The 27,369-nt window shown below is 46.9% G+C and overlaps 1 protein-coding gene across 5 annotated transcripts in view; it reads right to left on the bottom strand.

Annotated features, from left to right (window-relative positions):
* Positions 1–27,369, bottom strand: part of TMC3 (transmembrane channel like 3) — a 266,252-nt gene that overhangs the window by 38,198 nt on the left and 200,685 nt on the right. For 4 of the 5 annotated variants that reach the window (XM_074318275.2, XM_088789384.1, XM_088789382.1 and 1 more), the window contains 3 exons: positions 9,169–9,290; positions 3,778–3,893; positions 1,075–1,169 (listed from right to left, as the gene is read on the bottom strand). The gene's annotated coding sequence lies outside the window, so the exon portion shown is untranslated. Of the gene's footprint in view, positions 1–1,074; positions 1,522–3,777; positions 3,894–9,168; positions 9,291–27,369 lie in introns of those variants that run through there. The other variant, XM_088789383.1, reaches the window with a different exon arrangement.

The following is a 27,369-nucleotide window of genomic DNA, read 5'->3' as shown; positions in this document are numbered from 1 at the left end:
CACGACCTCAGCTACACCTAATGACGTCTTATACTGGGCAGGGTTTCACAACCCTCCTCTGACCCTTACTTGGTTACCCGGATACACCTAAGTTTAACTTTGTTTCCACTTTACAGCCCACATGCTGTGAGGTTACAGACTCACTTGGATGTTTCTGTCCGGTAAAAACGCAATTCCAAGAAGGCTCTTTAATCGCCCGCTGGGGACACTGCGTAGTTCAGCTCCTATGAGCAAATTCATCCCGGCATTTTCTGCACTCTCGCCATCCATCTCCACTCCCTGACTTGTCCTCTGCGCCGTTTCCCCGTCCTCCTGGTGCCTCACTAACTGAGCCGAATACAACATTTGGCACACGCTCCTTCTGGGTTCGTGCGAGCGTCATGAGCATTGCCTGCCACCTGACCATGGGGCGGCGCTGCAGAGCAGAGGTGGCCTGGCAGCCACCAGCTACGTCTCAGGCGCAGAAGCTCCCTCCTTACCAGCTCTCTCAACACGGTGCCAGTAACCAAGCCCACTGCACACGATGCGACAAAGACGGCAACACTGGGGAGGACAGTGGGGCTGACACGTCCCCGGAGAGAATCCGAATTCAGAAAAGGCCATGGGAAATGGGAACATTTGTAACACGAAAGAGGAAAACTGTAGTTGGTGGCTCCTAGTATCAGCTGCAAAACATCTGAATCCTTTGACTCTGTAGCCCCAACACATACAAATCTATCCCGTTAATCATCAAAATACGGAAGAACGATTTTTGCACAAAAGTGTTCACTGCAATGCTGTGAAGAATCATGAAAAACTGGAAGCAATCGGAATGCTAACAATATGGGGACGATTAAGTAAATTGGAGTGAAGCTAATTCATGGATTGTTTTTCCTCCAGGCAATGAAAAAAAGCATGAATTGTGCAATACGGCATATTTGAGAAAGGTGCACCCCACATGCACATGTAACCTCCTGAACAGGCAGAGAACCACCCCCCACACCACACAATGAAGCGTTACCACCACCCCACTCGTGCTCTTCCTGTGCTTCTTGCAAACCGATGAGCCTATCACGCCAGTGACGCAACACTCACTCAGCACAGGGCGGTCAGCAGATGAGGGATGACAGCACTTGGAGGGCGGCGCTGCCCTGGCTCCACAGCCTCTGCCAGTCTTCTCTGCAGGGATTCTGGAAGGAGAGGGAAGTCACCAGGGGCAGGGAAATGGGCCGGCCCAGCCACATCTCACTTCTGCTTGGAGTCACCTCACTGGGTCACACCCTTGGGTCTGACACCCACACGTGTGCTGCACCTTAACCTCCTCAGTCACAAACCAGGGAGTAAGACCCACCGCACAGCTTGTGGTGAGGATCAAATGAGATATTTGGGAAAGAAGTGGAGGCTATTCTGACAGAAGCTTATTATCATGACCTAGAAAAGATCCGCGGATCGGGGTCCCAAGGCAGTGCTGCTGCCGGGAGGTGGGCACGCCTCACAGCACTGGGTGTAACTGGCTGTGGGCAGCTCTGAGCGCCATGGGGTTTCTGAAAAGCTCCCCAGGTGGCCGATCAGGTAGGTCGTCAGGGTAGCTTCACCCAGTTAAGAATAGTTAAAAGAGAAGAAGACTTCAAAACGATGGTTTTTAGATCTGTTTATTTCCATGGCTGCAATCGACAGCTTGGGTTTTGCTTCCAGAAAGATTAAAAAAAGAAACAAAATTGGTGAATGCATGAAAACACTTCTCAAAATAACTCTGAGAGATGCTTGAATCAACATAAGGGAGAATAAAGATAAAGAGACCAGCATGATTCTTTCTCACTGTTCTGGGTTTTTGGTGCTGAACATGAAAGGATCACCTAACCTAGATAGGACTATTTTTATTCTCTTTTCAGGGTTATATTTCCTGAAGCAATTTCTCCCACTGGTGTAAATACTTCAGCAATAACAAACACCTAAACGTGTTTAAATAATGCCAAAGTGGACTATGTTTGGGGCTCTTACTGTTGTCCTATGCGCAGAAGAAAGCTTGTAATAGCTTTCTTGATTCCTTTAATTTTAAATTTCTATAATCTTTTAGTTGCCTTGTTAAAATACTGCAATTCTTTTGTTAAAAAAAAAAAGTTGTATCCAATCGCTCTACATTCTCTCCTCTGTTCCCACTTTTCCCAAAATAATACCCGGGAATATGACTGGACTTGCAATAAGCTGATAGCTGATTTGAAAGGAAGAGCAGGAATTGATTAAAGATAGTGACTTTCCCCACATATGAGTACGATATGTCTTTCTATTCCCACATCCAAATCTTCCCTTTTTCTTCTAAATGTTTCATGTCCGGCAGTAAAAGGCGTCACCCTGTTTGCCCCTTTATGATTCTTAAATTCTACCAAGTTTTGTCTTCTACTACATATAAGCGTAATCCATCTGCACTTGTTACTGTGGGCTGGGTCTGAGGATTCAGCCTGCGATAGCATCAGAGAACTAACCAAAGCCGCAGCAATGATTCTGGAGAATGGTTTTCAAGGAGACTCTTTTTCTGTTGCAAAGTTTGACAGCTGGTGAAACAGGTCCAAAACAAAGTGGGGCTATTTCTGCACCAAGAAAGAGGTCCAGCTGTATCAGGTACAGCACAAAACACAGGACACAATGAATGAAACCAGCCCCCCAACAAGGGCTACTTCCGGGGTCTCCCCAGGCCCCTCTCCTCCTCCTGGGTTGTCAGATGGCACAGGGCCTGGAGAGCTAAGGGAGATGGCCAACTGCGGGTCAGTGAGCCAGGAGGAAATCCAGGCCTGGGCCGAAGGCTGAACACATTTAAGAGCAGAACGTGGAAATGACGAAGACAGCCCAGGGCACACACATGCGCACAGCACACAGATGTGTTCTGGGAGTCTGAGAGAGGGACAAAGAAGATGTTGGGGAGACAGACGGAAAGAAGTTCATTTCCGCCACGGCCGGCTGTCTCGGTGCCATCCTGAGGGTGAGGGGAGCCACAGAAGGGACATGAGCGCGGGACAACTCTGAAGGGAAGCGAGCGGGGCTGTAGACAGCTGTGGCTTAGTTCAGAGGACAGCCTGATGGCACTGGCGGACCAGGCGATGGCAGTGGGAGGGGGAGACGGGCCGATCTGAGAACACCCATCCTCCTGAAACGTCCCTCTCAAATCCAGGTCTTTAACAGGGTCTTAGAGATGTCTCTTCACATCTTCAGATGCTTCGAACACCCAGGGCTGTTTAGAGCAGACCCGTGAGCATGGGCTCTCTGGCCTCAGCCAGCTCTTCAGAAGTAGATTCTAGGGGACAGTATCACCTCCCACCCCCTGTGTAGTTCAGACAAGCACAGAGTACACTTCTATTAGCTTTCTAAGCATCTCCCAACAAAGCAGAAACTTGAAAGTTGCACAGGTGCCTTTATCAATCATTATCTGGGGCAGGGCTGTGCAGAATGGAGTCTGAATAACAGCCCCTCCTGCACTGTCTGTACCTGCTCTGCAATGAGAGAAACATGGGAATTGAGACTGTTAAAACTTTTACAGCAATCTGACAAAGTAATTCTATGTCTGTTTAATCTAAAAAAAAAAAGTTTAAATGCAATATTTTGTATTTTTTAATTTCATTTTTATAATAATTCACTTTCGTTATATTTTCCAAATGGATTGGTCAGTGGTGGCTTGGGGGAAAAACACTTGTTTTTTCCATGCAGAGTTGGAGAAGCCTGGTGTGGAAGACGTACTATGATCTCCTGACTGCACTGAAGGACGAGAGCTCACAGTTACTGCAAACGGTGATTTTAAATACTCACTTGGAAGTTACCTGGTCATGGAAACCCACACAGGAAGCAGACGGTGCTAGCAAACAACTGATGAAACGTAAAGGCAACTCCCTTTGCTCCGCAGCTCCTGGTTGTGGGTCCCACACCTGAAACGCAGAAGAGGACAAGCGCTGTGTGATGTCCTGACCGCATCCATTCCAGGCACACATCCGACCTGCCTGTCTGCACAGGCACACATGGAAAATGTACACTATCAGCATAAGTTATGTATGGAGATGCAAACGGGCACTCACTCAACAGCCAGTACTACAAACCTCACACACCCCTGCCTGAGTTGCCAAGAAATCCATGTGGTAGAAACAATCAATCAGGGCCCGTTTCTGTCAGCCTCCAGGAGTCAGAGCAAAGGAAAGCCACTGGTTTTGCTGAAATCCTTCATTTCGTAAGCCGCCCTTGTTAATCAAGTTGAAAATACATATTAACAGGATGGAAGCTTCTCTGGCTCCAAGAAAAGCTAGGAGACTGAACAGACCACCTGTGACGAAAAAATTCTCTTTGGGGAACTGCTGTTTAACTGCCCCAATTTCTGCTCTTAGAATATGTTCGACAACACACAGATGGTGAAGGCTCAGGAAAAGTGTGCCCATGACACAAAAACACAGCAGCAGCAGCCATTCTATACTCTAAGGATTGGAGGAACCATTTAATTAAATATAGGAAATTTAACATCTTTAAAGAAAACTATGTCCCTATTAAAAAATACAAAAATAATTTTTTTCATAACAAAGGACATAAAGAAAATCAAAATTCACTGATAACTGGGAAAATAGTTACAGTAGGTGTAACTGATGTATCAGTTAGGATGATTTCACCTGCAAATAATAGCTGATCCCCTTCCCCAAATGGGCGAAGGCGCCTTTCTCTTCCTCAGTTTTTCTGGATGCAGCTTATCTTTCACGGAAGCCCTCCACTCCCGTAAACTTTGGCTTATTTCCTATTGGACGTATTAGGACATGAGGACACTCTACACCAGTTACTGGAAAATGGGCCTGAGATTCCCATTGGTGGGTTATGGACCAACACGTCCTTTCCTGGGCCTGAATATGTTACCACCTGTGTCTGAGCAGGTCAGTGCTCTGTGACCAAGGAAGAAAGGTTCCTTCCCGGCGGGGCTGGAAGGTAACTGTCAAGCAGGACAACCGCAGTGTTTGCCCAAACAGATAGCGTGAATCTTCTTAACAGGAATAAGAGCTCCTTAAAACTGGTGCGTGAAAAAGCCCAATGGGAAACTGGGTAAAGAAGACGACACTAGGCAGTTCCAGAAGGAGAGAATTTGAACATCAAGAAGGCAGGCGAGCCTCCCCTTGGCCAGGAGGTTGCTACAAAATCAAATAGTAAGAAAATTAAAGAGAAAGAAAAACTAATACCAGATGAGACTGAGTGGGAAAAGGAAATTTCTATAGCTTTCCTGGAAAACAATGTTATAAACATTTAAGAGTGTATTTAACCTTTGACCTCACAGTCCAATTTGGGGAGCAGCAGTACGAGGAGACAAGGGTATATGACCAAGAGTGTCGACTGAAAAGCTGTTTGCAGCAGCCACATAAAACGCTGAAATAACTTCTCATCCAGTGGGAGGGTCACATAAATTGTGGGTCAACGGTGACACGGGATATTATTAGCTAATAAAAAGAATAAGTTAGACCTATAGTTGGGAAGGAGTTAGGAGGTAAGGAAAAAAAGAGACAGTGGTACCTCGGTTTTCGAACGTAATCCGTTCCAGAAGACCGTTCGAGGTCTGAAACGTTGGAAAACAGCGGACACCCGGCCTCAGGATCTTGCGCTCGGCGGAAGCCGCGTGACATGTTCGACTTCCGAGGCACATTTGAAAACCAAAGCATTTACTTCCGGGTTTACGGCATTCGTAAACTGCAAATGTTCATCAACAGAGACGTTCGGAAACCGAGGTACTGCTGTATGAGTATCGCATATTTGTGTATGAAAAGTGTAATACAGTAAAAGTGAATTAAAAACCCATAGCAACTTATATGAACTAAAGAGCACGTTGAGCAAACAAAAGCAGTTGCAGAGCATGTACAGTGTGATAGTTTATCTGAAATGTAAAATCCAGAAAACAAACTATGCATCATGTGTTTCTACAAAGAGAAACCTGGGAGACGAGGACACGTGCCGACCTCCAAGCCAGGGTGACTGCCAGGGAAGGAAAGCAGCTCGGACAACGGATCAGGGCTCCGTCTCCGCCAGTGACGCTGCTTTAAAACACAGGCAACACTGTTGACACGCGTCAAACCTGGGTATCAGCACATGAGAACTCATTACACTGTTCTCTGTACCTTTTGAATGTTGGAAATGTTTGAATACAAATATATTTTAGTAAGTTTAGATTCACTTGGCTTGTTTATCATAATCCATGTGTTCCTTTCACCCCTGGTTTTTTATTGACATCCTAACTCCTACATCTTTGTGCATTTAATCAAGTAGATATATTTATGATGTTCTTTTTTTTGTCTGATGCAATGAAATAACCAGCCAACAGTTAGTAAGCATTTGTCACCTAAACCTAAGTGTGCCTGACACCAACTTCTGTGTGCTTAACCATAAGCTACAGGATAAGCAAGCTGCAGCCACAGGAATCCTGGAAGGAGACACTCCGTCTACAGGACTCCCTGTCTGATCAGGAAAGCCACTAACCAACGCTCTATCAAAGGCGGAAACAAACTGAACACGGACCCTCTCTGGGACCCCTCACGCCCCCTGACACCTTGCCAAGCCCTCTGCTTGATTCCTGTTGCCAACGACAGCTCACAATTCCATGATCTCACCTGCTCTTCTCAGTTACGTTTGAAAAATGCAGATCTGACCATTAAAAGCTTTCAGAGGTGTGGACAGTTCCCCAGGGACTAAAGAATTAAGTGAGGTGCTATGACCTACACACGTATGTGCGTTAAGTAAGACAAACCCTCTGACACCCTCTATACAAATGACTACTGTAAGATTTGAAAATTTTCTATTTATGCATACATTCATTTTTTATCTAAGTATCTTTAGGATGATCAATGTTTATACCAAATAAAAGGAGAGATTAATGAAATAGAAATGAAGCGTATAACTGGGAGAATAAACAAGGCCCAAAGTTACTTCTATAACAGATGAAGTCTTCAATGTGTTAAGACAAAGCTACTAAACTTTTGGAGAAAATATAGGAGAAGACGTTTATCACGTTGGTGTATGAGAATGCTTAAGCAAGACACATAAAACACACTCCAGAGAACAAGACTGATAAATTTCACTGCTTAACAAAAGGCCCATAAAGTGACAGCATTATATCCAGAATATATAAATATTTTTAACTAATTAGAAAAAAGAAAATGGCTCAGTAGAAAAACCGGCAAAAGTCTTGAACACATCATAAAGAAGAAGAAATGAGTGAATTCAAATCTGATGAAAAGATGCCCCATATCGTAATTCAGAAAAGGCCAAGCAACTATAATGAAAACTATAATAAAACTTCATACACGTCACGTTGGCAAAAATATTCAAATGTGTAAACCAAACATTGACCGAGACATGGAGGACGGGAACTCTTCTAACGGTGTTGGCGGAGTGTAAAGTGGTACGACGCAACTGGAGGACAGCGTGGCATTCTCTAAGGCAGTTAAAGGTGCACATCCCTGCGACCTGACATCTGGAAAGACGCCTCCTGAATGTGCATCAGGAGACAAGAACGAAAATAATCAAATCTTAGTAAGGAAAAAAGGTACACGTGACGAAGATGCAAATATGCATTATGAATAGACTGGGTAACTGTATAGCTTCAGAATGCATATGCATGTGGTAAGCGGTGGAGAAAAACTAAAAGAACAATGCACCCCCAATTCCCGGTGTGACTGTCTGAAGGAAAAAGAAAGAAGATGGCGGTCCCCCTCTCCACCTGGGACAGACTGACGCAGGTCTCGGGCAGCCGGCATTGGCTCTGAGGGATTGGTACCCATGCCTGAGTCTATTCTGCCAGCTGAGCTTTACTATTCCTCCTGGTATGTGGGTATTTGTCGAGTTACTCTTCACACACACACACACACACACACACACACACACACACACACTTTGTACCAGTAGAATTCAATGGAACGGGAGAATCTGTGGAAGAGCATAAAGATGCTTTGTTTTCAGTCTTCCACCCTTTCCTAAATCATAACCTTCCAGGCCATATTCGGGATAAAATAACGAAATTACTGTGAAAAATGGGTAAATAAAAGGATGAGACAGTAAGGGAACGTGGAAAAAGAAAGTGAAAGCTTAAGAGAAACTGAAGTTTCATAACATAAAAGTTCAACATAGGGAAATTAAAGGGAACAAAAGAAATATAAATCAGGACTTTAAAAGGTAAAAAGTTTAAAACATATTAACAACCAGTGGAAAAATGAAAACAATCATAATAGATAAAACCACTAGCTTAGACCTTGCAGCGACGTAATTATGTCAGAGTTAAACTACAAAAAGGTAGATAAACAACTGAAAGGAAACAAAGCGCTTTGACCAAGAACATGACAGCTCGCGCTCACTCATGCTTCAGGAAACATGAATTGGGATCTTTCTGTGCCAGGAACAGTGCTCACAACTGCACACTAGACCTCAGACATTAAAGGATATAAAAATGATGTCAGTTTGAGTTATTAAAGGGTAAGTTGTAAGAGGCATAAATACTGAAGGGACAAATAGATACAAATTTTAAAAGATTGCAAAGAAGAAAGGATCGCGGAATCCTGGAAGCTTAAAGAATAAAAAGACACAAAGCAAGTTAAGGCCCTTGAAGAGAAACATACTGTCGATCCAGCATCAGGCAACCAACCACAAGCCTGGTGGTGACCAGCGCAGGCTGTCCCCACTGCCTGGAGGGGTGGCCCTGAGCTGGCTGATCGCCCCCCAGTTTCCTGATCTGTGAAAAGGGAACAATGGTGGCTCCTACCTGGGGGCCTGTAAGGACAAACGGGGTCACGGACACAAAGCGCCTCACACAGCGCCTGGCGAGTCAGCTCTCAACGAGAGCTGCCCCAAAATAAGCCAAATCATGATGAATTCTGGAAACGAATTCTGAGAAAAGAAGAGGTTTTAGGGGTGGAGGCAAAGAGCTGACCCCACTGAGAGGGTCACAACCTCTAACCTCTTGCTCTTGCCTTTTACTTTTTCCAGATTCGGGCCTCTAGTGCCTGCCCCAGATTCTGAAATACTCAGAGGTGGGAAGGAGGCCTGGCCAGCGGCCAACCTCTCACCCCACCCCCACAGACCCCAGGCAGATCAGCCCTGCTTAGACGCCCATTCCCCAAACCCTCAAACCCGCCAGGACTCTCCTCCATTCCCTTTCGGGCCTGTTCTTGTCAGAGCACGGAAAAGAATACCAACCTTAACAACCACGCTCAGTGAAGCGGGGGCCTCCATGGGATGGCAGTCACCTGTCGGGACACCCGGCCGGGGTCAGCCTGCCAGCTTTACCTGGCCCAGGGGGCCAGCGCATGTCACCGGACCTGCGACAACCACTCATTACTTGTAAGGCAAAGCATCATGACCAACGAAAACAATCTGCCGGGTTTGGTTTTTTTTCCTTTTTCCCCTAAACTTTAGTTTCACAATCTCACAGGAAAAGCAAAGGAACTTTATTTTAGGATGTGAATAATTCTGGATGATCTGCACACTGGCATTTGTGTACTGCAAGGAAATACATGAGAAGTTAAGAACAGCAAGAGAAAATTGGCAAAGGTCTGCATCAAATCACAGAGGAGGAGAACTCAGGGACTGCTAAATTGGAAAGGACTATCTTAAGTGATCTTCCAGTCAGGAATACTGGCCATGTCAGAGTTCCACTGCATCCTCCAGCGGGAGCAAAATTTGTAAGCAAATCTGGCTGAGTCCTAAAGTGTGCTCTCAACTCTACAATTTCTTCCATGTAAAGTTCCAATAAAGAAAATTAAAAACTGAAGGAAGGACAAAGGATAAAAGAAATCTAGTTTGCTGTCCTCTGCAATGGAGAAAAGTAAGGCAGCTGTACCCCCTGGCATGACACCGAGAATGTCCCTCCCCTTTTCTCCTCTCCCCTCCCCTCCCCTCCCACCCTCCCCACCCTCTCTCCAATGTCAGAATTCTCTAAGAGCATCTATGAACCACGCCGAACACAGCAGAAATAATCTCAGAGCAGATTCTGTACATTTGGACAATTTGGAGCTGGAATTTAAAAGAACTCTACTGAATTGGTTGCAAACATGGCAAACTGAGGCCGTACATGCGTACATGTGTGCCTCTCACCCCCCCTCAAATGACCATCAATGAGGAAAGGTTTGCACCATCACTTGAATTTCAGAAATTTCAAAAATGTTTCAACTAACTGTAACGAAGCTAAGATGACATCAGGAGAGGTAATGCATGGTTGAATCTCAAGAGAAGTCATTTAGTCCACCCGGGAAAGCCTCTCCTTTCCGAATTTCCACTGAAATGACCAAAGAAACATGAAAATAGGAGGGGAAAAATCAGTATTAAAAAGGGAAAATGTCATCCGTATGCCAGAAAGTTTAGGGAAATTCTGTAGGACGTGCACACGTGGACCCAGAAGCATACTGAGGGGACCACCAAGCGCACCGCCACCTCTGCAAATCTCAAGTTCACAGACGCTTAGACGGGAATGCTGCAGGCAGTGGGCCACTGGAGGGATAAGCTGAGTGTCCCCCGTGCCTCAGCAAAGGTCACTGCTTGGCTTCCATTTCACAGAAGCCCAGACAGCAGGCTAGGAGCAGCCGTCCGTGACTCTGGAAGGACGTTCTCGTAGCTGCTTCCGCTCCTGGACTGAGTCTGTGTAACCAAGCTCTGGGGCTCTCGCTTCCACCCCACCCTCAGCCTCACTGAACTTGGGGAAAGTCATTGGCTTTGGTGCATGTAAGTGCCCTGGGATGTTGCCAGCTATGTAAGGGGCAGGTGCAGATGGGTGACCTTCCTGCTGGCCACCCAGTGCGGACCCTGTCGGCTGCTGCCCGACGGCCACCTTCGGAAACGGCAATGGACACAGACTCGCTCAAGTTGAGGCCAGTCTGCAAAAGAGACCCAGCACGTATTGTTCATGTCTCTGGTCCCTAACCCTGCTGTCTCCTCTGTCCCGTCACTGCCTTCCTGGCTCTCCTTGCATCCATCAAGCCCAGGGGGGGAGACAGAAAGGGAAAGAGAGAGAGAGAGAGAGAGGGAGAGAGACAAAGGAGAGAGAAGTGCCTTCCCCGTCCTCTCCTGGTTTTTCTAAAGTCCTTGTCTAATCCTATTGAATTCTCACCCTTTTGACCTTTTACCTTCCCCTCTCAGACACGTATCCCACATGCAAACTTTAATCTGATGCAAACAGTCTGCACGCAACGACCTTCCCACAGGGACATTCGGCACAAGGCTTATTAGAACAGCCGCTTTTTAAACTATCTGCTAATTGAGAATTAGAGGTATCAACATGGATAAAAACAAATGAAATAAAGCTATGAAAATGACTTTATAGACTATTTACTGACTGGGAAATGTGTCCACAATATATTAAGCAAACAAATAAAAGATTACAAAACAGTACCTACAGTACGACTTATTCAAAATAATATTACACCTACTTGCTGCTCAATAAATATTTGCTCAATCAATGAGTGAATGAATGGACAGATAAAAAAATACAGAGTTTTCTTTCTGACAACGTAGTAAGTAGCAGACCTAAAATACTGGACTTAAAATGAAATTTGAAAAATCAGCAAAACACCCTTTGCTAAAGCAAGGCATGGCTCACAGGAGAGTGCTGCAGTATTTTTTGTTCCCAAAGCCACATGAATATTGCACTCGGGTCAGTGTGCACGGAGCTGGCTGTGCCCTGGCAGTACCTCATGGCCTAGAATTGCAATGAGGAGGGGGGAAAAAATCTCAGTCCAAAAGAGGATAAAAAGAGGAAAAACAATAGAAAGGTGGGAGAAAATAAAATGGCAGGAATGAGTTCAGATAGGTCAACTTGGATTCCGTTCACCAGGAAAGTAAGCAAAGATTGGCAGTCTTGGTAAAGGAACTAAGTCCAACTCTACACAGTCTATTGAAAACACACTTAAATCGTAATGGGTATGAAGTTGGAAGTCGAGGATGGAAGGAACATACCAGCTAAATACTACACAGGAGGAAGCGGATGTAACCATGTCAATATCAGACAAAACAAATGTCAAAACAAAAACCTATGACTCGATATAGGGCGCCTGTGTCCTGGAAAGGCGCATGGGGCCTGGACCCACTTTCCTGGGGCGAGTGGAGCCAGGCAGCCCCCCTGCCTCTCCAGCCCCTTTCCCAGGGGTGGGGAGTCCTCTGTGAGGAGCCCCGAGACTGTGGCTCCATGTGTAGGTAGCTGGTGCGGGACTGAACCAGCACGTAAGCAGGAGTCAGGGGTCTGAGCTCAAATCCTCAGGAGGAATCTCCAGCCTCGCACGTACTTATGACGTGGTTTTGGTCAGTTACTGCCACTCCCTGAGCACTGCTGCTGTACTCTGTAAAATGGGGCCAATGCCCCTCCTTTATGGGACGTGAGGATGGAGATAAACTATGTAAGGACACTGGCTTGTGAAAGTAAAGGAGCCACAGCGGCTCACAGGTGACAGCACTCTGTATACTGCGAATCGAACACACGGAACACAATAATTAGGGAGTTAATAACAATTATTATTGCTGCTACTAACCTTGTTACTCGAGTTTCCTAAGGGTACAGACAGTACTCATTGGTCTGCTAAGACAAAAGTTACTAAATCGAGGTTTCTCACCTTCCTTCTCACCTTCCTTCCTTCCTTCCTTCCTCCCTCCCTCCCTCCCTCCCTCCCTCCCTCCCTCCCTCCCTCCCTTCCTTCCTTCCGAAGGGAGAGCCGAATCCCCAAGTTTAGACATTAAAGAACACAGTGTTCTTTAATGTTTTAAGTAATGTTAAATTAAATGTTTTAAGTAATGTTGTTTTCTTTCTTTTTCTTGGTATGATTTATTTTTTGAAAACTGTGGCTTTTGTAAAAATGATAACCACTGCAAAAAAAAATTAACCTTGCATAAAGAACAAAGCAAAAATCACAACAAAACCCACTAAGAGAATTTGTACCTAAAATATTCATATATACAAACAAACAAACATCAACAGAAACTCTGCAGGCCAGAGGGATTGGCAGGAAATATCCAACGAGAGGAAAAGCAAGGACCTACAACCAAGATTGCTCCACCCAGAAAAGCTATCATTTAGAATTGAAGGGCAGATAAAGAGCTTCCCAGACAGGAAAAAGCTAAAGGTGTTCATCACCACCAAACCAGTATTACAAGGAATATCTGAGGGACTTCTTTCAGATGGAAAAAGAAAACAACAAAATTGTGAGTAATAAAATGGGAATAACTATATATCTCTCAACAATTGTCTTAAATGTAAATGGATTCAATGCTCCAATCAAAAGATGGGGGGCTGAATGGATAAGAAAACACCACCCTTCCTTACGCTGCTTACAAGAAATGCACCTCAGATCAAAAGACACACACAGACTGAAAGTAAAGGGAGGGAAAAGTTATTTCGTGGAACTGGAAAGAAAGAAAAGCTGGAGTAGTAATACTTACACCAGACAAAAGAGACTTTAAAACACAGGCTATAACAAGAGACAAAGAAGGACCCAGTAATCCCATTTCTGGGTAATTATCCGAAGAAACCCAAATGCTACTTTGAGGGGACGTGTGCATCCATATGTTCATTGCCGCATTGTTTACAATGGCCAGCATGTGGAGGCAGCCTGTGTGTCCGCCAACGGAAGATGGATACAGAGGAGGTGGCACAGATGTACAGCGGGTTATTGCTCGGCCAGGGAAGGGAATGGGTTCTCACCATCTGCAGCGCATGGATGGACCTGGAAGGTGTTGTGCTGAGTGGAGTGGGTCAGACAGAGAAAGACAGATGCAATGTGATTTTACTTATATGTGGAACCTAAAGAACAACAAAAATCAACAAACAAAACAGAAACAAACTCATAGATACAGAGAACATATTGATGGTTGCCAGCTGGGAGGGGGTTTGAAGGGATGGGTGAAAAGGAGTGTGGGGACAGAGCCCCAGAAAGTAGTTTACAGGCTCTCGGCCTCACGTGAAAGGGTGCTGGCTTGGGTGGTGGATGGCCGTCGGCTGTGGCTGATTGGCCGTCGGCTGTGGCAGGTTAGCCGACTGGCCGCTGGTATAACTGCTGTGGCTACGAAGGATTGCCGAGGATTGCCGAGGACTGCCGAGCAGAGCCGAGCAGAGCCGAGCAGAGCCGAGCAGAGCCGAGGAGAGCGGAAGAGAGTCGAGAGAGTGGAGGAGAGTCGTCGGTCGGTCCGTTGGCGGAAAGGCGGACGGCAGGTCACGCGTCCGGTGGGCCCAGCCTCCAGTGAGACCATAGTGGTATGACTCCCCTACCTATGGCTCCGTGGGTGTTCCTTTTTGGCCTCACCATATCCTGCGTTCTTGTGTGGGGAGCGGGACCAGAGACCCCGTAGGCTGCCCCGCACGACAACGGGGAAGGGATTAAGAAGTACAAATAGGTTGTTACACAGTAGTCATGGGGTCGTAAGGTATAACATAAGGTATATGGTCAATGACAAAGTACAGCATCGGGAATACAGTCAATGATATGGTAATAACTGTACTGTGCCAGGTGAGTACTAGACTAGTCAGGGGGATCACTTCCTAAATTATACAAATGTCGAACCACTATACTGTACACCTGGAATGAATACAAAATAATATTGAATGTTAACTGTAATTGCAAAATTAAAAAAGGGAAGGTGAAGGGAAATAAGAGGTTCCAAGTTCCAGGTATAAAACAAACAAGTCAGTGGGATGTAACATACAGCATGGGGAACAGTCAGTAACACTGTGACACCGTGGGACGGTGTCAGGTGGGGGCTGGACTTTCGGTGATCACTTCTGTGGGGGCAGAAATGTTGAACGACTATTGTGTACATATGAAACTGATATAATATTGTATGCTAGCTATATTTTTAAATAAAAATCTTTAAAAAATTTAAAAACACACAAAACAAAACCAGCAAAACAAAGGACAGTACCCTTTTCTACAGTGTTTTTCTCCCAAGAAATGTGTAGTTTTCTCAGAAGGATATTTTCACTCATTGTGACCAGAGATGTTATAAATTACAGGATGGCAGTTAAGGTTTCTGGATTTGTCCTAAATTTGCCATTTAGTGTAGACCTTGACATGGTCATTTTTCCTTATCTGGGCCTCAGTTTCCCCAACTGTGCGATGAGCTTCCAAACACAGCTCAGGAGGCTGGGGACTTGGCGGTGTATTATCGGCAAACCCACTGGGGGGCGGCATCTGCACAAACGTCAGCTACGCACCAAGCAGAGCTGCTTTGGGCTTGCAAACCTGTGCACTGGGCCCCAGAATGCAGGCTGCAGGAACAGCCGTGCCGGCAGGGGAGACCTGAGTCCTGCAGGAGAGGCCAGGCGCTGCCCCTGCCAGGCTCAGCACCCAGACCGAGGGAGGACCTCGCTGTGTCTTTCCCAGGGGCCCCCGGAGTGCTGGGTGGGTCTGGACTACGGAAAGCTCTCTGGCTGCAGGCGAGGACAGTATATGTTCTGCTTCATTTACAAATTGTTTTCTTTCCCTGTGCCTCAAATACGGGCAGTGCATGTGCATCACTTCTATGCACTTGGGAGGGCAGCTTCATCTGTGGTTTCCAGAAGACACCTGGAAGTCTCCCAGGGCTGGCACGGTGGCGTTCTCGGCCACCCAGCCAATGGGGAGCTGTCCCGGACCCAGTGCTGCCGATCCAGGTGGATGCAGAAGCCCAGGGCACACCCCGAACCAAGTCCAGACCAAACACCCAGACGCTCCCTGGAGAGCTGGACAGGTCTTTATGTGGCCGGTGGCAAATAGGAAACGTCAGCACAGGGCTCCATCCCCCAAGTCTGCATTCCATGTGCTTCCCTAACCCAACTGCCCACCTCTTCCCAGCAAAAGCTTCTTCCTGTGGCGTCCTGGTCGGGCTGCGAAGGTGAGGCTCCCTCCAGACCGGCCATGAAGCAGTGACTGGTGTTCTAGCCCTGGGAGGACCTGCTGCAGAAAGCTCAGCCGCACGAGCCGGGACTCTGCCCTCATGGCGTTTTCAGGAAGAGGCTGAGCCCAGGGCACAATCCCGTTACGCGAAGGCAGAGTCCACGTTAGAGATGCGAAAGGAGAACAGAGCCAGTGCTGTGGGAGAGACAGCGGCGCTGAGGAGACACGCTTCCCCGACCTGCTGGGAAAGGGAAGAGGAGGAGATTCTGACAGAGAGGAGAACAGGGCAACGACAGGTGACGGGGAACCTCACTCCTCAGGTGCTGACAGGACACGTGCGGGCCACAAAGAGTCCCGTGGCGGAAGGACAGGGCGAGCAGAAGGGAGGGGTGAGGGCAGGGCGTGCCCGTGCCAGCCACAGCCGGCGGTGTGTGAGCTCCACTCAGCTACCGTGCCGGCAAGTGTGGGGCAGCGAGGCCCTCCCAGCACTGTCTGTGGAGGTTACCTCATCAGCAGAATGCAAAACATACTCGCACACACCTGTGATCTGACCGTCACTACCACTTCAAGGCACGTCTCCTAGACAGATGAACACACACACGTGAGAGGCACGTGAAAAGCTGGTCCTCACAGAATTGCTTCTAAAGCTAAAAAGGAGCAAGAAATCTGCACGTCCTTCAAAACGGAACTCCAATAAACCACGGTCCACAGGAACCACTTAATAAAAAGTGCGTATCACGGTGAGGAGCTGACACGCTGTGCAATGCCACCGGCACGTCGCAGCATGGAAGACACAGCGACACCTTTACAAGGTGCCAGCACGTATGCACACGCGCGTATGCGCCCACACAGCTGCCCTAAAGGATACGCACCCCAACACGGACACATGAGCGCGGTGGCTTGCTTTTCATTTCAGGGATTGTGTTAATTCGTTACAACAAACGTGTATGTCTTTTTTACAAAGCTCTCCAGACAATCAACAGGATGTAGCAATAGACAGAGAGTTCAATAGATAAATAGATGAATAGAGAGACACACACACAGATATGCATTTTCAGGAACCGACGCATGTGGCTGTGGAGACAGAAATCTAAGATCTGTGGGGAAGGACGGCAGGCCAGAGACCGCGGGCAGAGTCTGAAGGCAGCTGCTGGCAGACTCCCTCTGCTCGGGGCAGGGCAGGCTTTTTTCTACCCAGGCCTTCAGCTGGCTGGACGAGGCCCACCCCCACTAGGGAGGCGGGCGGCTGTGCTTAGACTGCACCCATTTACGCGCTCATCTCATCCAAAGAACACCTCCACGAAGCATCAGAACACTGTTGGACCAAATGTGTGGGCCTCGTGGCCCTTCTGCGGGGCTCTCCCTGTGGGGTGACTCGTGGCCCTTCTGCGGGGCTCTCCCTGTGGGGTGACTCTCTTCCGGAACACCCCGGTTTTCCACCTGGAGAGTGCGGGAGGAGGGGTCTGCGACCTCTGCCAGGCTCTCTGTTTAGTCAACTGTCCTCTGGGAAGGGAACTTTCAGTCACCACAACTTCTAATTAAGATCTCTTTACAAAACGGAATTCAGCAAATGTAGATGGGGCCCATTCATTTTGCTTTTCCTGGCCCGGCAGCCACGTTCTTAGAAGAACTTCCAAGTTAAATGTTTAGCTTGGGGAAGTGTACAAAGTGGAGACACTCATTCGCTTTGCAGCACCTGAGGCCAGGGCCCGAGGAAGGAGGCGCACGTGGTTTGGGGGTCACTGATTGCAACGTGTACAAAAGGCCGTTGCTTCCTTCCAGCTCCAAGGTCTGCCTCCCCACCCAGGTCTCTGCTTGCTGGCCGCACTCATGTAAATCTGCAGCCCTGCTCTCTTTTACCCACTTTTCTTCTTTGCACCAAGCTCCATCTAACATGGAATGGATGTTTATCTCATTTATCTTGGTCAGGGCCTCCCTCCAACTCCACTGTAAGTGTGGGGACAGAGCCAGGAGCAGTTTCCAGGCTCTTGGCCTCACATAGAAAGGTGCTGGCTCAGGTAGTAAATGGCCATCAACTGTGATTGGCCATCAGCTGTGGCTAGTTGGCCGTCAGCTGTAACCAGTGAGCCATTGGCCACTAATATAACTGCCATGGCTTTGCTAGCAAAAAATGGGGGCTAGCAAGGAGATGGTGGCTGAGCTAGCAAGGGCGGATAGCAGAGAGGCGGATGCCGCCAGTGAGAATATAATGGTATGTCTCCCCTATCTACGGCTCCATGGGTGTTCCTGTTTGGCCTCACCATGTCCTGCGTTCTTATGTGGGGCGCGGGAGCTGAGACCCCCCGTGACACCCTGCGTGACGTAAGACGTCTTCATGAGAGTAGGGCATTTTGCTTGTTGTCATTGTCGTAAACCCAGAGACTAGTATTGGCACAGTGGCGCTCGATAAATACCTGCTTAATAATAAATGAATGAACACATTTCAAAGTCTCGGTCCTAGGTCTGTCTTTTGTACTTTACATAATAGATTTAATCCGATCTAATTGGAGATAATTCTCTAGCTCTTTGTTCTTTATGAGGCATTAGCAAATACAAACTTCCATCAGCCCTGGAAAAGCTGGACACTCGGTCTTTATAAGAGTGGAACATTTATTTCACAAACACTAATAAAGCAGCAGGTGTGTCCAGGCACTGTCCCCAGGGCTTCAGAAATATTTGCCCATTTCATCCTCTTAACTGCCCTCTGAAGTGAGCACTGTCGTCAGCAGCCCATTTTACAGACGAGGAAGTCAGGCTTGGAGTGGTGAGCGAGGTGCTGAGGATCCGACCTGGGCGTCAGACTGCACAGTCCACTCTTAAGTGCTGACCCTGCTGGCCTGGCAAGGACCTGGCATCACACTCCAGAAGAGTGGAGCTGTGCCATCTTCCCACGCAGCGTATCGGCACGCCCTGTTCTCTTCACTGCTCCCTGAACTTAATCCGTAAATTTAGCATAATCCCACTCAAAAATCTAAAGATATATCAGGAGGAATTTTACACGAGGAGCCTATAGTTCATATGTAAGCGTGTAGGAATGTTCAGGAAAAGGCAGGACTTACCCTGCTGGGTATTAAAATTTACTACCAAGCTTCAAACAACCTGACCAACTGGCACCAGCACCAGAATCAATCTGCAAGAAAACCTTACCAGCCAGACTAGTGCAGGTATGTGTGTTCATGTGCATTTGTCTCCTAAGGTCTAGTGCATGCTACCGATGGGATTTCATATCGGCGGGGCAGAGATGGACTAATCTCGGTTGGCCAAGCGTGCACACGGTGGACTGACGACTGCTGTGTGCGTGCTCAGGACGATAACGTTACAGGAAGAAATCAGTAAGCGCTCTCTCCAACCTTACAACAAAACAAAACAAAAATAATATAGTAAATAATGAAAAGTAAAACTTACATATTCAGGGGCTGGAAAAATCAACATAATTAAAATAGCCATATTACCTAAAGCAATGTACAAAATACAATCCCCATCAAAATCACAATGGCATTTTTTGAAGAAACAGAACTAAAAAAATCATCAAATTTATATGGGACCAGAAGACCCCGAATAGCCAAAGCAATCCTGAGAAAAAAGAACAAAGCCAGAGGTATCACACTCCCTGATCTTAAATTATACTACAAAGCTACAGTCATCAAAACAGTACGGTACTGTCAGAAAAACAGACACACAGACCAATAGACAGAATGGAGAGCCCAGGAATACACCCACACATCTACAGGCAGCTAACTGTCCACAGAGGAGCCAAAAACATACAGTGGAGAAAGGAAAGCCTCTCCAATAAGTGCTGCTGGGAAAACTGGGAAGCCATGTGCAAAAGACTGAAACCAGACTGCTGTTGACACCACACACTAACACTAACTCAGAATGGATCAGGCACTTGAATATAAGACCTGAAACAATAAAATATGTAGAAGAAAACATAGCTACTAAACTTACAGGCCTTGGTCTCAGAGAGGCTTTTGTGAACTTGACCCAAAAGGCAAGGGAAGTAAAAGTAAAAATAAGCAAATGGGACTACATGAAACTACAAAGCTTCTGCACAGAAAAATAAACCATCAACATGAACAAAACAGGCAACCAACTGAATGGGAGAAGATTGTTGCAAACTGTACCTCCAACGAGGGGCTGATACCCAAAATATATAAAGAACTCGTACAACTCAACAACACAGAGAAACAATCCAGTTAGCAAACGGGCAGATGACCTAACAGACGCTTCTCCCAAGAAGACACACAGATGGCCAACAGACACATGAAAAGATGTTCAGCTTCACTAGCTATTAGGGAAATACAAATCAAAACCACAAGGAGATGCCACCTCACACCTGGTAGGATGGCTATCATCAACAAGACAAGTAATAACAAGTGTTGGAGAGGCTGTGGAGAAAAAAAACCCTTGTACACTGTTGGTGGGAATGTAAAGTGGTGCAGCCACTAAGGAAAACAGTGTGGAGGTTCCTCAAAAAATTAACAATAGAACTACCACATGACCCAGCAATCCCTCTTCTGGGTATCTACCTGAAAATATGGAAAATACTTATTCATTAGGACACACGCACCCCTATGTTCACTGCAGCATAATTCACGGTGGCCAAGACTAGGAAACAACCGAAGTGTCGATAGATGAATGGATAAAGAAGAGGTAGTATATATACACGATGGAATATTACTCGGCCATGGAAAGGAAGAAATATTGCCATTTGCCACAACAGGGATGGATCTTGAAATTATGATGCTAAGTGAAATAAGTCAGATGGAGAAGAACAAGAACCATAGGATTTCACCCATATGTGGGACATAACAGAGAAAGCAACAAACGACCTCAGACACAGAAAACAGTATGGCGGTGACCAGAGGCATAAACGGGGTCAAATATATGGTGACAGAAGGAGAACTGACTCTGGGTGGTGAGCACACCATGTGCTATACAGATGGTGTATTTCAGAATTGTAGACCTGAAACCTATATAATGTTATGAACTAATATTACCCCGAAGAATTTGATTTTAAAAAAATTCAGACAAAAAAATAAAATATAGGTGAATTTCTGTAATCATGTGGTAGGGAAAGCTTTCTAAGTAAGCTATTAAAGGCAGAAATTATAAACAAAATTATAGACTTGTATTTCATAAACATTTAAAGAACCATAAAGTAAGTTTTGAAGCAAATGAAAAAATATATATTTGTAAAATCTATGGTAAACAATGATTCAATACACTTGTCTTAAAAACTCCTACAAATTAATAAAACACAGAAAAATTGAACAACAATCAGTCTGCAAATGAAAAACAACTTTTCTCATATGTAAAGAAATGATAATTGGTCTTTATGAAAATGTACAATATTCTTTGTCATGTATGTTACAGGTGTTTTAAAGTCAGTTATTTTCTTTTCGTTCTAGTTTTCATTATTTCTAATACAGTATTTTCACTGTATATAAAATATTTTAGTTTACGTAAATATAATTCACTGGGCTTTAAATTTGTGACTTTTCTGTCATTTCTAGAAATGCAATGGTCAAGTTGACTTAAGTTTTAAGAAAATATTTTGTTTTCTATAGTTTTTATAATTTAATATATTAGCAATTTATTTTGTATGCTATCAGATGTGGAAATAATTTCATTCAGGATTATGCCTTAACAGTTCTAGAATCATGCATTAGATGTTTACTCTTTTTCTAATTTTCTTCTGTTTTGTATGAGTGGACACTGATTCATTCAACAGAATTTGCTGCCAGTTTTGGTGGGCTATGTGGTTTTCTTCGTATGCCGATTTCAATCATCACTGCTTTAGAACATATTTTTATATCTAATAGTATCATCAACCTCAGTTGTATCTCCTTTTCAATTTTTCAATACCTCTTTCCACCTTGTTTTCCTAAATCAACTTAGCGAATGTCCAGATCTCAGTAGAGGTGCAGGTGTGAGTATAGGTGAAGTCTCGGTTCATGTGCATGTTTGCAGGCTCCCGGGTGACTCTGGCGAGAAGAGGTTCAGATTCCAAGAACACAGGGCAGAATTTACTTGGTGACGTCCCAGTTGGAGTCACAGGCACACTCAGATGGCTCAGCCTTGGAGAAAATCTACAGGACGGCTCTGCTGTCAGGAGAGGAGGAGGCAAGCAAGGAGGGAAACAGAGGTACAGGGTTCCCACAGGAGGGAGTCACAGGACGTCCTCTGGGAGGCCCCCTTCCCAGTGAGCTGAGAGAGAGGTGCTCAGAGTACAAAAGCAGCTGGCTGCACTGGAGAGATTGGAAAGGAAGTGGTGTCCCAGGGGGGATGGTTTGCAGAGAAATGGAAGCGTTGGCCTCGATTTTATGATTATATAACGTTTCAATAATGCATGGGCATGTTGCACTCCAAGAACGAAACGCCTTATTTTCAGTGTAAACATGAGTGCTGGTTACTGCACCCCATGTGTGGGTGCATCTGTGGTTCATAATGAGCGTGCCCCCAGGACAGATGTGGGGTACAAGCTGAGGGGGAGCCTTCTGAGGCCGCCACAGGGAACTTGCTTCTCGTTAGGAGTGGAATTCTGGGAGCAAAGTGGCGAGAAAGAGGTCAGGGGAGAGTGGGGAACAAGGGGCGGAGCCACGGGCTCTGAGCTTCTCTCATGTTCTCACAGCATCATTACGAGACGAGCAGAAGGCGGCTATCAGCATCAGAGCCTGACAGCGCTGAGAGCCCACAGAGTCCACAGGGGTCCGAACCCCTCTGCTAAGAGGTGAGCACGGTGAGAATAATCAGAAACGGAACCAGGTGGGTGAGCAGGCTCAGAATCCTACGCACTCTGAAGAGAGGGATCATTATTTTTAAATAAAACAGAGCATCATCATCGAGACAAGAAAGATGTTTCACGAGCGCACTGGTTTCTATGGCTCTCGCTGGATTTAATCACTTTCCTTTCATGCGTTGACAGAAACCCAGAAGAGGGCACTGACCAACCATCTCAGGATGAGGCACGGCCCCACTCAGGGTGAACGGAGGTTGCAGCTCACGGCTTTGTGCCCGCAGCGGCCACACGAATCCCCACTCCAGGAAGGTGTGCTGCACGCAGCACGGGAGTGGCTTTGGAGCTTGTTAGGCGAATCCGGCCGGGTGGTGGATGGTGGGGCCCAGGGGCCATTTCTAGATGAAAGGCCGGTGGTCAAGTGAGATGATGCGATGGGCTGGGCACAGCCCTGCCTGCAGCCTCCCTGCTGTGAGGGCCCCAGGCACCCTGCCTGTCCTACAACCCGCTCCCTCCATAGGCAATCCAGAGCATTCCCTGCTCTCCTCTCCACAGGGAGCATGCGTGTGCGCGGCTGACCAAGCCCACGTCACACACCTTTATCAAGGCTCTGAGCGCTTCTGCAGCAACATAGCAACTTCCACATGTGCTCTTAAAAGCTCCCGAAAACCCAAGGGATCCAGTGGCAGGAGTGGCAGCTTTCCCAAAGCACTAGGGTTGTTTCTCCCTGAGATTTTTAACTATATAGTAGCTGAGGAGGCTACAAGAAGAAACCAAGACGGTCTGGCGTTTTCTGAAGAAAGCGTGGTGTCTTTCACTTCCCTTCCCGTTGTTATCTCCCCAGCAGCACTGCATGGCACTCCAGCCACTGGGCCAGCCGAACCGCACGCTGAGGTGACAGGTACCGGGGTGCTGAGCCCATAACTGGCACTCAGTGAAATGCTCACTGGCCGATGCCTTACTGCCAGCTGGGCATGGCTTCCGGGTCAAGCCTAAGGACGCATCACCACTGTGCGGACGCAGCGCTAGTCCTTTTACGAAGCACACTCACTCGCATCTCTCCCCTCGTTCCACACACCATGACTGTAACGACGACTGACTCATAAGGGGTCGACATACTTTTTCCGCAAAGGTCCAGACTAAATATTTTAGGCTCTGTGTGTCAAACAGTCTTTGTTTCCATTACTCAACTCTACCATTGTAGCTGGAAGCAGCCCTGGACAGTGTGAATGGAAGTGGCTGTGCTCCAATAAAACTTTATTAATAAAACCAGGTGGCGGGCCGCATTTGACCTGCGGGCCACAGTTTGCTAATCCCTCAGTGCTGATGACCTGACACAGCCCAGTAGGAATGTAATAGTTAAAGGAGCTATGTCTTGTTTCTTTGTTGGTTTAGTCTATTTACACTCTAACTCATTTTTTAAAAAAAGATTTTTTTTTGCTAATTTTGGACTCACCCGTAATACTTCATAATTAACACTGGATAACGATATTGAACCCCGACCTGACGCCATCTAGATTCAGTGCTCCTTTTATCTAACTAAAGCCGTCGTCCATTGTGTTAGCAGAAGTGATTCACGGAAGAAATAAACTCAAGGAAGATCAGTGTCGCTCATGAACCGTGAACGACAGAATCGTCGTGTTTTCAGATCCTCTCTGTGCCCACACCTGCCCATTGTCCCTGCCAGACAGTTACTCTCCTTTTATTTAAAGGTGAGAAAACAAGGCCCAGAGCACTTAGATGCATTCCTCAAGGTCACACACAAGGTCACAAGCAGGCACACAGGGCCCTATGTCCAGAAGGGCCCCACTTGGGTTGGGTTTCATGCTATGCTGTCATCATCTTGAAAATCTTAATACACTTTGGAGGCTCCTCAAAAAAGTGAAAAATAGAACTAACTTATGACCCAGCAATTCTACTTCTGGGTATTTAGCCAAAGAAACCCAAAACACTAATTCAAAAAGAGATGCACCCCTGTGTCCATTGCAGCATTACTGGTAACAGCCAAGATATGGAAGCAACCTAAGTGTCCATCGATGGATGAGTGAATAAAGAAGAGGAGGTACACATATACAATGGAATAGTACCCGGCCATAAAAAGGAATGAAATCTTGCCATTTGTGAAAACACGGATGGCCCTAGGGGCTAGTATGTTCAGTGAAATAAGTCAAAGAAAAATACTATATGGTTTCCCCTATATGTGGAATCTAAAAAACAAAATAAACGAACAAACAAAACAGAAACAGACTCATAGATAAGAGAACAAACTCATGGTTGCCAGAGGGGAGGGGCTGGAGAGCTGAGTGACAAAGGTGAAGGGGTGAAGCAGCAGTAACTGGCAGTTACGAAACCGTTACGGGATGTAAAGTACAGCACAGGACAGATGGTCAGTAATATTGTAATAACTATGGATAGTGTCACGTGGGTACTAGACCTATTGGGGTGATCACGTCATTACTTATACAAATGTCTAACCACTATGTTGTATACCTGCAACTAATAGAATACTGTACATCAACTGTAATTGAAAATTTGAAAAACAAAACAAAACAACGTATTTTGAACAAAGAGCTGGTCCCATAAGAGAAGAGTGAGGACTCACACCCACCTCTGTCTGACCCAACGTGATCTTCTCACAAAGCCGGGCTCTGTTCCCCATCAACCCGGGACGGGACTGACTGAACATACGCACTTTATCCTCAGGCCCAGCTTCACGGGGTAACATATGAACTGGGGGAAAACAGAAATGTGCTGAAGGGACCAAATCCATGTGGCCTGAACAAAAGATGCAAAGCTCAATACAAAAAAACAGTTTAAATCATGTGGTCCCAAGGATCACAAACGCAGAAGGTAAATCTGCATTTGCGTAGTGTGTCAGCTTATATTATATGACATGATCCTTCTAGTTTCCCCTTATGTGGACATCACTGACCTCAAGTTTCAAATGAGGAAACTGAGGCCCAGAGAAAAGAAATAAGAAAAGGGAGACAGCAAGGTGGGGTGTACATCCAATTTTTCTCTCTCAAAAGGAAAAGGTTTCCTTTTCCAGGTCTCATGTCAGCATCCAAGTTTATAAGTGATTCCTGGAAAGGAATGTAATTACTTCCAGGTATGCACACTCACCCTACCATCTGCCTACACACAGTGGAAGGAAAAACAGTGCCATTTCCTCTACAAAAGAGCCCCCGCCCCCCATCTGCTGGAATCCATGACGTGGCTTTTGGCCCACTGGGTTCCTCTGGGACACATCCCCCCAGGAAGCTATGCATGCACTCCAGAGGGGATGCTAAGTGGAGACCCCCATAAAATTTGAGTAGAAGCAGCATTTCCCCTGACGTGGCCGTAGTGCTGCCTCAGCAACGACAAGAAGAAAACTGACAGCTCCCAGGTCCATGGCGTGGATTTGCAGCCCATCAATCACTGGGCAAGAAAGGATTTCAATAAGGCCCTTTGAGAATGTGAAGAGGCCACGCTTCCCTCGCAAAGGTGCCTGTCCAGAAACCATAGCTGGACAGCCGGTCACACGTGAACTCTGGGTGCCAGATGCGAGCTGCCTCCTCCCTGGGGTGTTGAGGGATTCGACCAACAGGAGAGGGGTGCTGGGGAGCAGCGCCAGGATGCTGGAGGGTCCGAGACAGGAACCCAGCCACTGCCACACTGTGGGGAGAGACTTCACTCTCCCCGCACGCCCTGTCTCCTGCCAGGGCCTCTACGTGTCGAACTCAACCAGAGCCTCTACGGCAAGAAAGCCTTCGATGCAGCTGCTAAGAGTCGGCTTGTGTGTGCAAAGCAGGCTGGAGGATGGCAGTGGGCCTGGAGATACAGAGAGACATGAGACAGCAGGGACTCCAAGTCTGGCTAACTGTCCCACTCCTCCGGGGGTCAGTGTGTGCACACCACACACACGCCATGCACCACACACACGCCACACACACGCCACACACCACACACACACACACCACACACACGCCACACACCACACACACGCCACACACCACACACACACACACACCACACACACGCCACACACACGCCACACACCACACACACACCACACACCACACACACACGCCACACACACGCCACACACCACACACACACGCCACACACACACCACACACGCCACACACCACACACACACACCACACACACGCCACACACCACACACACGCCACACACCACACAACACACACATGCCACACACATGCCACACACCACACACACACAACACACACGCCACACACACGCCACACACACCACACACACGCCACACACCACACACACGCCACACACGCCACACACACGCCACACACACGCCACACACCACACACACACCACACACCACACACACACGCCACACACACGCCACACACCACACACACACGCCACACACACACCACACACGCCACACACCACACACACACACCACACACACGCCACACACCACACACACGCCACACACCACACAACACACACATGCCACACACATGCCACACACCACACACACACAACACACACGCCACACACACGCCACACACCACACACACGCCACACACCACACACACGCCACACACGCCACACACACACCACACACATGCCACACACCACACACACACCACACACCACACACACACACCACACACACATCACACACACACCACATACACACACACACACCACATACACACACACACCACACACACCACACACAAACACACACACCACACACACCACATACACACACACCACACACACCACATACACACACACACCACACACACACCACATACACACACACCACACACACCA

This window comes from Rhinolophus sinicus, chromosome 13 (genome assembly GCF_057876585.1).
Source record: "Rhinolophus sinicus isolate RSI-liver-muscle chromosome 13, RSI-T2T, whole genome shotgun sequence".
Taxonomy (NCBI): domain Eukaryota; kingdom Metazoa; phylum Chordata; class Mammalia; order Chiroptera; family Rhinolophidae; genus Rhinolophus; species Rhinolophus sinicus.
Note: the sequence above shows the minus strand (reverse complement) of the source record. Positions and strands in the feature narration are given on the sequence as shown.